The sequence below is a fragment of the Bombina bombina genome, chromosome 1 (assembly GCF_027579735.1).
Source record: "Bombina bombina isolate aBomBom1 chromosome 1, aBomBom1.pri, whole genome shotgun sequence".
NCBI lineage: Eukaryota > Metazoa > Chordata > Amphibia > Anura > Bombinatoridae > Bombina > Bombina bombina.
Window position 1 is genome coordinate 476,827,974 of NC_069499.1, and position 14,064 is coordinate 476,842,037.

Genomic DNA, 14,064 nt, shown 5'->3' on the forward strand with positions numbered 1-14,064 from the left:
ACTCTGCCCAGCGAATTATCTTTGATACTTCCATCATAGCTAGGGAGCTTCTTGTCCCTCCCTGATGGTTGATGTAAGCTACAGTCGTGATGTTGTCCGACTGAAACCTGATGAACCCCCGAGTTGTCAACTGGGGCCAAGCCAGGAGGGCATTGAGAACTGCTCTCAATTCCAGAATGTTTATTGGCAGGAGACTCTCCTCCTGACTCCATTGTCCCTGAGCCTTCAGAGAATTCCAGACGGCACCCCAACCTAGAAGGCTGGCGTCTGTTGTTACAATTGTCCAGTCTGGTCTGCTGAATGGCATCCCCCTGGACAGATGTGGCCGAGAAAGCCACCATAGAAGAGAATTTCTGGTCTCTTGATCCAGATTCAGAGAAGGGGATAAGTCTGAGTAATCCCCATTCCACTGACTTAGCATGCACAGTTGCAGTGGTCTGAGGTGTAAGCGTGCAAAGGGTACTATGTCCATTGCCGCTACCATTAAGCCGATTACCTCCATGCATTGAGCCACTGACGGGTGTTGAATGGAATGAAGGGTGCGGCAAGCACTTTGAAGTCTTGTTAGCCTGTCCTCTGTCAGGTAAATCTTCATTTCTACAGAATCTATAAGAGTCCCCAGGAAGGGAACTCTTGTGAGTGGAACGAGTGAACTTTTCTTTTCGTTCACCTTCCATCCATGTGACCTTAGAAATGCCAGTACTAACTCTGTATGAGACTTGGCAGTTTGAAAGCTTGAAGCTTGTATCAGAATGTCGTCTAGGTATGGAGCTACCGAGATTCCCCGCGGTCTTAGTACCGCCAGAAGAGCACCCAGAACCTTTGTGAAGATTCTTGGAGCTGTAGCCAATCCGAATGGAAGAGCCACAAACTGGTAATGCCTGTCTAGGAAGGCAAACCTTAGGTACCGGTAATGATCTTTGTGAATCGGTATGTGAAGGTAAGCATCTTTTAAATCTACAGTGGTCATGTACTGACCCTCTTGGATCATAGGTAAAATTGTCCGAATAGTCTCCATCTTGAACGATGGAACTCTTAGGAATTTGTTTAGGATCTTTAAGTCCAGGATTGGTCTGAAAGTTCCCTCTTTTTTGGGAACCACAAACAGATTTGAGTAAAACCCCTGTCCCTGTTCCGATCGTGGAACTGGATGGATTACTCCCATTAACAAGAGCTCTTGTACGCAGCGTAGAAACGCCTCTTTCTTTGTCTGGATTGTTGACAACCTTGACAGATGAAATCTCTCTCTTGGAGGAGAGTATTTGAAGTCCAGAAGGTATCCCTGAGATATTATCTCTAGCGCCCAGGGATCCTGGACATCTCTTGCCCAAGCCTGGGCGAAGAGAGAAAGTCTGCCCCCCACCAGATCCGATCCCGGATCGGGGGCCCTCAATTCATGCTGTTTTAGGGGCAGCAGCAGGTTTCCTGGTCTGCTTGCCCTTGTTCCAGGACTGGTTAGTTTTCCAGCCTTGTCTGTAGCGAGCAACAGCTCCTTCCTGTTTTGGTGCAGAGGAAGTTGATGCTGCTCCTGCTTTGAAATTACGAAAGGAACGAAAATTAGACTGTCTAGTCTTAGCTTTGGCTTTGTCCTGAGGCAGGGCATGGCCTTTACCTCCTGTAATGTCAGCGATAATCTCTTTCAACCCGGGCCCGAATAAGGTCTGCCCTTTGAAAGGTATATTAAGCAATTTAGACTTAGAAGTAACATCAGCTGACCAGGATTTTAGCCACAGCGCCCTGCGTGCCTGAATGGCGAATCCTGAATTCTTCGCCGTAAGTTTAATAAGATGTACTACGGCCTCCGAAATGAATGAATTAGCTAGTTTAAGGACTCTAAGCCTGTCCGTAATGTCGTCCAGAGTAGCTGAACTAATGTTCTCTTCCAGAGACTCAATCCAGAATGCCGCTGCAGCCGTGATCGGCGCAATGCATGCAAGGGGTTGCAATATAAAACCTTGTTGAACAAACATTTTCTTAAGGTAACCCTCTAATTTTTTATCCATTGGATCTGAAAAAGCACAGCTATCCTCCACCGGGATAGTGGTACGCTTAGCTAAAGTAGAAACTGCTCCCTCCACCTTAGGGACCGTTTGCCATAAGTCCCGTGTGGTGGCGTCTATTGGAAACATTTTTCTAAATATCGGAGGGGGTGAGAACGGCACACCGGGTCTATCCCACTCCTTAGTAACAATTTCAGTAAGTCTCTTAGGTATAGGAAAAACCTCAGTACTCGCCGGTACCGCAAAATATTTATCCAACCTACACATTTTCTCTGGTATTGCAACTGTGTTACAATCATTCAGAGCCGCTAACACCTCCCCTAGTAATACACAGAGGTTTTCCAGTTTAAATTTAAAATATGAAATATCTGAATCCAGTCTGTTTGGATCAGAACCGTCACCCACAGAATGAAGTTCTCCGTCCTCATGTTCTGCCACCTGTGACGCAGTGTCTGACATGGCCCTAATATTATCAGCGCACTCTGTTCTCACCCCAGAGTGATCACGCTTACCTCTTAGTTCTGGTAATTTAGCCAAAACTTCAGTCATAACAGTAGCCATATCCTGTAATGTGATTTGTAATGGCCGCCCAGATGTACTCGGCGCTACAATATCACGCACCTCCTGATCGGGAGATGCAGGTACTGACACGTGAGGCGAGTTAGTCGGCATAACTCTCCCCTCGTTGTTTGGTGAAATTTGTTCAATTTGTACAGATTGACTTTTATTTAAAGTAGCATCAAATACAGTTAGTACATAAATTTCTATTGGGCTCCACTTTGGCATTGCAACAAATGACACAGGTATCATCCTCTGAATCAGACATGTTTAACACACTAGCAAATAAACTTGCAACTTGGAATACAATTCAATTAGAATAATATTAAAAACGTACTGTGCCTTTAATAAGCACAGAAGATCTATGACAGTTGAAAATTAATAAATTGAAACAGTTATAGCCTCAATCCCTGTAAACAACACAACTTTAGCAAAGGTTTAATCCCATTAGCAAAGATAACAAATTCTGAAAGCAGGAAACAAATTACAGAATAAACGTTTTTTATCTCAGTCAACTATAATTCTCACAGCTCTGCTGAGAGAAATTACCTCCCTCAAAATAAGTTTTGAAGACCCCTGAGCTCTGTAGAGATGAACCGGATCATGCAGGAAATACAATGAGCTGCTGACTGAAATATCTGATGCGTAGCAAAAGCGCCAAAAAAACGGCCCCTCCCCCTCACACACAGCAGTGAGAGAGAACAGAAACTGTCAGAAAAAAGATTAAGCAACTGCCAAGTGGAAAAATAGTGCCCAAACATTTATTCACTCAGTACCTCAGCAAATGAAAACGATTTTACATTCCAGCAAAAACGTTAAACATAATTTCTAGTTATTAAACAGCTTTATGTACTTCTTACAGTGTAATTCTAGTGAAGTACCATTCCCCAGAATACTGAAGTGTAAAGTATACATACATGACATTATATCGGTATGGCAGGATTTTCTCATCAATTCCATTGTCAGAAAATAAAAGCTGCTACATACCTCTATGCAGATTCATCTGCCCGCTGTCCCCTGATCTGAAGTTTACCTCTCCTCAGATGGCCGAGAAACAGCAATATGATCTTAACTACTCCGGCTAAAATCATAGCAAAAACTCTGGTAGATTCTTCTTCAAACTCTGCCAGAGAGGTAATAACACACTCCGGTGCTATTTTAAAATAACAAACTTTTGATTGAAGATATAAAACTAAGTATAATCACCATAGTCCTCTCACACATCCTATCTAGTCGTTGGGTGCAAGAGAATGACTGGGAGTGACGTAGAGGGGAGGAGCTATATGCAGCTCTGCTGGGTGAATCCTCTTGCACTTCCTGTTGGGGAGGAGTAATATCCCAGAAGTAATGATGACCCGTGGACTGATCACACTTAACAGAAGAAAAAAATGAACCGATCTTAACGGAATCTATGCCATGGAACAGAAACACAACCTCTCAAGTTTGACAGTCTTGTAGCATCGCTTCTGACATGGACTTGAGTAAGGGAAGCAGGCAGTGAAACTCGTCAACACTGATTGCTTAGGAGCTGTTAATACGAGTCTGGATGGATTTGCAGAAAGACTTTCCCTGCATCTCCAGACTCTAACAATCGTCAATGATCTCACTGAGAGGCTGACAAGACTACTTAAACTCCAGTCCCATTTTAAAGGGCAGATACCCTTCATAAGGAACTACTCCGTATCTTCTGACACTTCTCTGCCAACCTCCTGTGACGAAAGGCAAAGAATGAATGGGATATGAGGGAAGAAGGGGGGAGTATTTGAGCCTTTGGCTGGGGTGTCTTTGCCTCCTCCTGGTGGCCAGGTTCAGTATTTCCCAACAGTAAGGAATGATGCCGTGGACTCTTCTCATATTAAGAAGGAAAAAACAGAGTGGAAATCCGTCTGATATATTTAGTAGCATCAACATAATATTTTAATGCTCTAACATCCAAAGAATGCAAGGACTGTTTGGTCTAGCTACAGCTCCAATAATATTTACCTAGGTTTTCAGTGCTCTTTTATCTGTAATTAGAGCTCAGGGTATTGCAGTATTTCCTTACCTGGACGATATCTTGGAACTAACTCAATCCTTTCATTTAGCAGAATCTCACACCAAACAACTGCTGTCAATTCTTCAAAGACATGGTTGGAGGATCAATTTACTAAAGAGTTGAGTCCTCAGACAAAGGTAACGTTTTTAGGTTTGCAGATTCAGTGTCCATGACTCTTTCCCTCACAGAAAAGAGACAACTCAAATTGATTTCAGCTTGTCTGAACCTTCAGTCTCTTTCATTCCCTTTAATAGCACTGTGTATGGAAGTACTAGACCAATTATCTAAAGAGTTCTTTGGTTCCTCAGACAATGGTTACTTTCCTGTGTTTCCAAATAGACTCAGTGTCCATGAGTCTTTCTCTAACAGAGCAGAGATGGTTGAGATTGGTGACAGCTTGTCTGAACCTTCAGTCTCTTTCGTTCCCTTCAGTGGCTCAGTGTATGGAAGTCAGAGTTCTCATGATTGCAGCATCAGATTATATTCCATTTGCTCTATTTAAAACGAGGCCTCTTCAAGTTTGTATGCTCCGTCAATGGTGCAAGGATTATACTCAGCTGTCTCAAAAGATATTTTTATATCCCAGTACAAGTCAGTCTATCTGGCTGGATCATCAGTTTATTATTAAGGGGGCTTCTTTTATTCGTCCTACCTTCTCTGTAATCACTACAGATATAAGTCTTTCAGGTTGGGGAGCTGTTTGGGGGTCTTTGAAAGCACAAGGGATGCGGGATCCACGGGAGGCATTGTTGCCAATCAATGTTCTAGAAATACGTGCAAATTTCATGGCCCTTCAAGCTTGGCCTCTGTTGAAAAGGGAATCTTATCTCAATTTCCAGACAAACAATGTCACACCAGTAGCTTATGTCAACCATCAGGTGGAAACTCAAAGTTCCCTGGCTATGATGGAGGTATCTCATATTCTCTTGGGCAGAAGTCAATTCTTGTCTAGCCTCTGCAATTAAAATTATAGGAATGTAACTATAATAAACTAAAGGGACATGTGCTAACACAACAAGTGTTAACCCGACGTGTGCAACTCTGGCGCACGTAAACCCAAAGGTCGAAGCACGGAATATAAACTAAGCGCATCAAAAAGCTAATGCACGCAAAACAGCAAGGGGAATAATGTAAAAGATTCTGTCCCAGGGCCGTATATATTAATATATATATTATATATAGAGCTGAGAAAGGTGATGAGACGTGTGTATATATTGGGGGATACAGGGTAAGTATTTGTACTATGTGTTCATCTGTTTGAGGAAGGGGAAAACCCCAAAACGTCATAATAAATTATTTGACACAGTAAAGAGAAGACCAGTGAGTGTGGTTTGTTACAGGACATTTTATATATATATATATATATATATATATATATTTATTTTTCTGGGTTCACAGACATTGCAGTTTAAATACCACTAAGCCCCTCCCCCGTGTTAAAAAAATGTGCCAAAAAGACTCAGTTGCCATAGTGATTTTAACAGTCTGCAGTACATATAGTGTGAAACATAACAAGTGCCTTCATTTATGATGAAAGATGTATTAAGTGACATCTGTCATATCATGTCATCGTGTCTCTGCTGATTATTTTATAAGTGTGATGGTGTAAATTGCATATGTGAAAAATGCATATGTGGGGAAAAAACACACATAAATAGTGCCACATTCAGGGATTTAACCCATATTGAAGCTATACCCCAGTATTATAATACATCTCAAATTCCATAGCCCAGCTGCGGAGATCAAAACCGTTTGCAGTTATCGTGATGTGATGGAACTACCATCCGCTGTCAATATGACATTTGCGGTAAATCAATGAATTTGTTAATGTCAGCTATATACTGAATATAATATGTTTTTAGAAATATTATGTATTGCGCTTACCTTGTGGCGCTCATTATATCTGTTTATATCCATTAATTCCTCATATTGACATCCCGCCGGTCCAGAGAGGGAGTAATGCTATGTTGTTCCAACCTCGTCTGTGTGTGCGTATGGCGTTCTGACCGCATGGCTAATTAGCATATCAAGTTCTGGATTATCCATATGCCGTATCATAGTAACCAGGTTAAGGACCATACGTATCTTCGTATAGCTTTGCAGCTGCTCACTGTGTGTATAATGATCAAAGATTTGATCTAATTTTCTATCCAATACGGTCCATGGTAGCTCCATCACATTAAGATAGCTGCAAACTGTTTTGATCTCTTAATAGTTAAGACTTAATACATCTTTGATCATAAATGAAGGCACTTGTTATTATGTTTCACACTATATGTACTGCTGACTGTTGAAATCACTATGGCAACAGTCTTTTTGGCGCAATTTTTTTTAACCCAGGGGGAGTGGCTTAGGGGTATTTAAACTGCAATGTTTGTCACAATGCTGTCTGGTCTGAGGAAGGGGTCTGTGAACCCCGAAACGTCACCATGTTATAATTAAAAGTTTATTTTTTCACAAATCCAGTGAGTGTAGTCTGTGCTTGTACTACTTAAATCTATATTTTGACTTAGCACCCTGGTGGTTGGCTACTGGAAGTGGGAGTGCAGAACAAGTGGAAGGTATATAAATATACGCATATATATATACACGCATATATATATATATATATATATATATATATATATATATATATATATATATACACACACATACACACAAAAACTAAAAAGTGCCCTTAACATAGTTATAGAGTGTCTAAATGTTAATAAATTATACCAATAGACACTCATCCACCAGCAAATAAGCAGCAGACATCCAAACCAGTACTGAAAAATATCAGCCACACACAGACACACAAAAACAAAATTCATGCTTACCTGATAAATTTATTTATTTTTGGATACGATGAGTCCACGGAATTCATCCTTACTTGTGGGATATCGCCTCCTGGTCAGCAGGAGGAGGCAAAGAGCACCACAGCAGAGCTGCTATATATAGCTCCTCCCTTTCCTCCCCCTCCAGTCATTCGACCGAAGTTAGGAAGAGAAAGGAAAAGCCAAGGTGCAGAAGTGTCTGAAGTTTAACAAAAATTTAATAACCTGTCTTATTTAGAACAGGGCGGGCCGTGGACTCATCGTATCCAAAAATAAATAAATTTATCAGGTAAGCATAAATTTTGTTTTCTTTTTTAAGATACGATGAGTCCACTGAATTCATCCTTACTTGTGGGATACAATACCAAAGCTATAGTACATGGATGAAAAGGGAGGGACAAGACAGGTAACCTAAACGAAAGGCACCACTGCTTGAAGAACTTTCCTCCCAAAAGCAGCCTCCGCAGAGGCAAAAGTATCAGATTTATAAAATTTGGAAAAAGTGTGAAGAGACGACCAAGTTGCAGCTTTGCAAATCTGCTCAACAGAATCATCATTTTTGAATGCCCATGAGGAAGCCACAGACCTAGTGGAATGAGCCGTAACCCGATCAGGAGGCTGCCGTCCAGCAGTCTCATATGCAAAACGGATGATACTCTTCAACCAAAAAGACAGAGAAGTAGCCGTAGCTTTCTGACCCCCTACGTGTCCCTGAAAAAACAACAAACAAAGAAGATGTTTGACGAAAATCCTTAGTTGCTTGTAAATAAAATTTTAAAGCACGAACGACATCCAAATTATGTAACAAACGTTCCTTCTTAGAAGAAGGATTAGGACACAAAGAAGGGAGAACAATCTCCTAATTAATATTCTTTGTTGAAACCACTTTAAACTCCAAGGAGGAGCAATTGACCTAAATACAGGTCTGATTCTAGTCAGAGCCTGACAAAAAGATCGTACATCTGAGATATCTGCTAGATGCTTGTGTAACAAAATAGATAAAGCAGAAATCTGTCCCTTCAAGGAACTCGCTGATAACCCCTTCTCCAATCACTCTTGTTGAAAAGACAAAATCCTGGAAATCCTAACCTTACTCCATGAGTAACCCTTAGACTCACATCAAAAAAGATATTTACGCCATATCTTATGGTAAATTTTCCTCGTAACAGGCTTACGTGCCTGAATCAAAGTATCTATAACCGAATCAGAAAAACCTCACTTAGACAAAACTAAGCGTTCAATCTCCAAGCAGTCAGCTGCAGAGAAACTAGATTTGGATGATGGAAGGGACCCTGAATGAGAAGGTCCTTCCTCAATGGAAGCTTCCATGGTGGCAGAGATGACATGTCCACCAGATCGGCATACCAAATCCTGCGAGGCCACGCAGGGGCGATAAGAATTACTGATGCCCTCTCTTGTTTGACTCGAGCAAACACCCGTGGAAGGAGAGCAAACAGAGGAAATACATAAGCTAGGCTGAAAGACCAAGGCACTGCCAAGGCATCTATCAGCTCCATCTGAGGATCCCTGGACCTGGACCCGTATCTCGGAAGCTTGGCATTCCGGCGAGATGCCATGAGATCCAACTCCGGCCTGCCCCATTTCAGAATCAGGTTGGAAAAAACCTCCGGATGGAGTTCCCACTCTCCCGGATGAAATGTCTGTCTGCTCAGAAAATCGGCTTCCCAATTTTCCACCCCTGGGATGTAGATCGCTGACAGATGGCAGGAGTGACACTCTGCTCACTGTATTATCTTGGCTACTTTTGTCATCGCTAAGGAACTCCTTGTTCCTCCATGATGATTGATGTAGGCTACTGTCGTTATGTTGTCCGACTGGAATCTGATGAATTGAGCCAATGCCAACTGAGGCCAAGCCTGAAGAGTATTGAAAATCGCTCTCAACTCTAGAATATTGATGGCAAGAAGAAACTCTGCCTGAATCCATACACCCTGAGACCTTAGGGAGTTCCAGACTACTCCCTATACTAACAGGCTGGCATCTGTTGTCACTATCTCCCATGAGGGTCTGCGGAAGCATGTCCCCTGGGACAGATGATCCAGCAACAACCACCATAGAAAAGAGTCCCTTGTCTCCTGAGCCAGATTTATTTGAGGAGACAAATCTGTATAATCCCCATTCCACTGCCTGAGCATGCTCAATTGCAGAGGCCTGAGATCAAAACGAGCAAACGGAACGATGTCCATTGCCGCCACCATCAATCCGATTACCTCCATGCACTGAGCCACGGACGGACGAGTATTGGACTGAATGAGGCAACATGTATTCAAAATTTTTGACTTTCTGACCTCTGTCAGGAAAATCTTCATTGAAACTATTGGAACTATTAGGGTTCCCAGAAAAGATACTCTTGTCCGAGGAACTAATGAACTCTTTTCCACATTTACCTTCCACCCGTGTGTCCTTAGGAAGGAAAGGACAACATCGGTATTAGACCTTGCCAGTTGAAATGATGACGCCTGGATCAGTATATCGTCCAGATAAGGCGCCACCGCTATCCCCCGTGTCCTTAGAACTTCCAATAAGGACCCCAGAACCTTTGTGAAAATTCTGGGAGCTGTGGCCAGACCGAAAGGAAGAGCCACGAATTTAAAATGTTTTTCCAGAAAGGCAAACCTCAGAAACTTGTAATGATCTCTGTGGATAGGAACATGAAGATATGCATCCTTTAGATCCACCATTGACAAAAACTGACCCTCCTGGATCAGTGGAAGAATTGTACGAATAGTTTCCATCTTGAAAGATGGAACCCTGAGAAACTTGTTTAGACTCTTGAGGTCTAATATAGGTCTGAAAGTTCCCTCATTTTTGGGAACTACAAATAGATTTGAATAAAACCCCTGTCCTTGCTCCGGAATTGGAACAGGACAGATTACTCCCATGGAGGAGAGGTCTTTTACACAGCGTAAGAACGCCTCTCTTTTTGTCTGGTCTACAGACAATCGAGAAAAAAGAAACCTTCCTGTCGGGGGAAGAATTTCTGAATTCCAACTGGTATCCCTGAGACACTATCTCTAATGCCCAGGGATCCTGAACATCTCTTATCCAAGCCTGGATGAAGAAAGAAAGTCTGCTCCCTACTAGATCCGATCCCGGATCGGGTGCCAGCCCTTCATGCTGACTTGGGAGCAGCTGCAGGCTTCTTAGATTGTTTACCCTTGTTCCAAGACTGGTTGGGTCTCCAGGTAGGCTTGGCATGAGAATAGTTCTCTTCCTGTCTAGAGGAAGGGGGGGTTCCCTTGAAATTTTGAAAGGAACGAAAATTACTCTGTCGACCTCTCTGTTTGGATCTTTTATCCTGAGGGAGGAGATGGCCCTTACCTCCCGTTATATCAGAAATAATTTCCTTTAAGTCAGGTCCAAACAGGGTCTTTCCTTTGTAAGGAATAGCCAGAAGTTTAGACTTGGATGACACATCCGCAGATCAAGATTTCAACCATAAAGCCCTGCGAGCTAAGATGGAAAAACCTGAGCTCTTAGACGCTAGTTTAGTAATCTGCAAAGAAGCATCCATAACAAAAGAATGAGCTAATTTAAGAGCATTAAAGGGACACTGTACCCAAATTTTTTCTTTCGTGATCCAGATAGAGCATGACATTTTAAGCAACTTTCTAATTTACTCCTATTATCAAATTTTCTTCATTCTCTTGGTATCTTTATTTGAAATGCAAGAAAGTAAGTTTAGATGCCGGCCCATTTTTGGTGATCAACCTGGGTTGTTCTTGCCGATTGGTGGATAAACTCATCCTCCAATAAAAAAGTGCTGTCCAGAGTTCTGAATAAAAAAAAAAGCTTAGATGTCTTCTTTTTAAAATAAAGAGAACAAAGAAAAAATGATAATAGGAATAAATTAGAAAGTGGCTTAAAATTGCATATTCTATCTGAATCATGAAAGAAAAAATTTGGGTTCAGTGTCCTTTTAATTCTATCCTGTATCTCCTCCAAAGAAGTCTCAGTTTTAAGAGATTCTTCCAGAGCATCAAATCAAAAAGCATCCGCACTTGTAACAGTAACAATGCAGGCCGCTGGCTGTAATAACAATCCCTGATGAACACATCTTCTTAAGAAGACCCTCCAACTTCTTATCCATAGGGTCTTTGAAAGCACAACTATCTTCAATAGGAATAGTAGTTCGTTTAGCCAAGGTGGAAATGGCTCCTTCCACCTTAGGAACCGTCTGCCAAGAATGCCTAATAGTACTTGCTATAGGATACATTTTCTTAAAAATGGGAGAAGGAGAAAATGGTCTGGTCTCTCCCATTCCTTAGCAATAATATCCGAAGTTCTCTTGGGAACTGGAAAAACATCAGAATAAGAAGGGACTTCAAGATATCTGTCCAACTTACTTAATTTTTCTGGAGGAACCACAATAGAATCACAGTCATCCAGAGTCACCAAAACTTCCCTCAACAACAAACGGAGGTGTTCCAGCTTAAACTTGAAGGAAACCACATCTGAATCTGTCAGAGGCAAGACACTGTCTTAGTCAGACAGTTCGCCTTCAGATAGGACCTTTAAATCAGCACTCTGAGAAGGTACATCTGATGTCGCCATCAAGGAATCTGAAGCTAAATTGACCCCATATTTATCCTTCCTCTTGCGTTTGCCTTGAAATACAGGAAAAGCAGATAATGCATCTGAAAGAGTAGATGACAAAACAGCAGCTATGTCCTGTAATGTAATTGCAGCAGAAGCTGCAGAGGTACTAGGCTGCGCCTGAGCAGGCGTTAAGGGCTGTGACACTTGGGGAGAAAGATGCGGCATACTTAGTATCTGATCAGTAGAACCCTGAGAAGCATCCGCTTTTATCAAATCCTTATCAAAGAAAATGTGCTCTCTAAATTGTAATGCCCTCTCAGTGCAAGATGGACAAAAAGTAACAGGAGGTTCCACATTGGCATTCAAACACATGGAACATGTAACATTCTGAAGGTCTTCCATGATAGCAAATTTAAACAAAATTAAACAAATTAATGCAAAGGCAAAAATGGTCAAAGGTTGAAAATAAATGCAACTGTTATATTTGAAAACACAAAACAACATGAGCACAGACTAAATAAACACTTGGGAAAACAAAGTGTAACTGCACTTACAGTGCAGTGTAAAAATTGCACAATTTTACTGCATCAAACCTCCGGATGAAAACCGTATATGTAAAAAACAAAACACATAAATACCAGGCATTCTGCAGAAAAACAAAAAATGCCCTGAAAATATAACACCTCATTCGCCTCACAGCTCTGCTGAGGCGCCTACCGTCACTCGACCACTGCCTACTGAGTGTCAATGTACCGACTGATCAGAGAGAACTGATGCCAACACCGAGAAAGAGTTCCGAAGTCGGAACACAACTGCGCGGCTCCTCACTGAGCGCGCAAAAAGATAACCCCGCCCATCGTAGACGTAAGACACACGTAAGCTCCAAAGCGTAACAGTACCGGAGCGTAACAAAACTGCCAAAAAGAAAACTGATGCCTATTACTTAACCGGACATAAAGTCTGTAGTAATAAAGATCAGCCTATACACCGGAGTCTAATTCACAGAACACCATATCCCCAGCATTCAGCCCACAGCCTTAAAGTGTCCCAATAGGAGCCTCCTCTAACCAAAGCTCCTTACCATGACATTCCCCCACCGCATCTTCACCTTTAATAAATAGAAACGCAGGAAGTGCAAATAATGAGAGGAAACAGATAGGCAATGATAACAGCAGATTCTGAGTAAAAAGACTATCCCAGAAAATAAAAAAATGCTGCACATACCTCAATGCTGAGCGACAGCATGAATGGTCCCACAGGATCAAGAGGTCTCCCCCTCCTGCAGAATCTGTGGAGACATACTGGGTCTTAGATAATAATTGCTAAAACCATTTATCTGAAGGGCAGCACACAATATGGGAGGCACAGTGAAAAAGAAATCCCACCAGTTCCCAATGCTTTAAAGCCATCTGTAGCTCTAATCTAGAGGCTGACAAGGAATACGGCTACACCCTGTAGAAAAATAGTACTCACAGGCACCATTTTAAAAAATAAACTATGATAGAAGAATCTAAACTAACACCTCACTTTACCTCTTCCTACTACTAACACAGGCAAAGAGAATGACGGGGGGCGGAGGAAAGGGAGGAGCTATATATAGCAGCTCTGCTGTGGTGCTCTTTGCCTCCTCCTACTGACCAGGAGGTGATATCCCACAAGGATGAATTCCGTGGACTCATCGTATCTTAAAAAAGAAAACTAAAAAGTGCCCTTAACATAGCTATAGAGTGTCTAAATGTTAATAAATTATACCAATACACTCATCCACCAGCAAATAAGCAGCAGGCGTCCAAACCAGTACTGAAAAATATCAGCAGAGGTTATGGAATAGGAGTATATTGTAGATCCATAGAGGGAGATAAAAGACAAGTCCCTGCGACCAATTATGGAAGGTTTATGAAAATATTCCCATGAGGTTAAAAAAAGGATCACAGAAGTGTGTGACTTTTTAAGCTTTATACACATTCTGCTTTTATTTGCGAACGTGCATTTGATTGCTATCACCACAATTACTTTGTCTTGTGTATTTTTAATTCTGCTTATAGTTTAAGATATATGTTTCTTATTCTCCCTATGATCTAATTCTCCTTCATTT

The 14,064-nt window shown here is 41.7% G+C and overlaps 1 protein-coding gene across 1 annotated transcript in view; it reads right to left on the minus strand.

The window, feature by feature from the left end:
• Positions 1–14,064, minus strand: part of SESTD1 (SEC14 and spectrin domain containing 1) — a 404,487-nt gene that overhangs the window by 199,487 nt on the left and 190,936 nt on the right. The gene's annotated exons all lie outside the window — the stretch shown is intronic.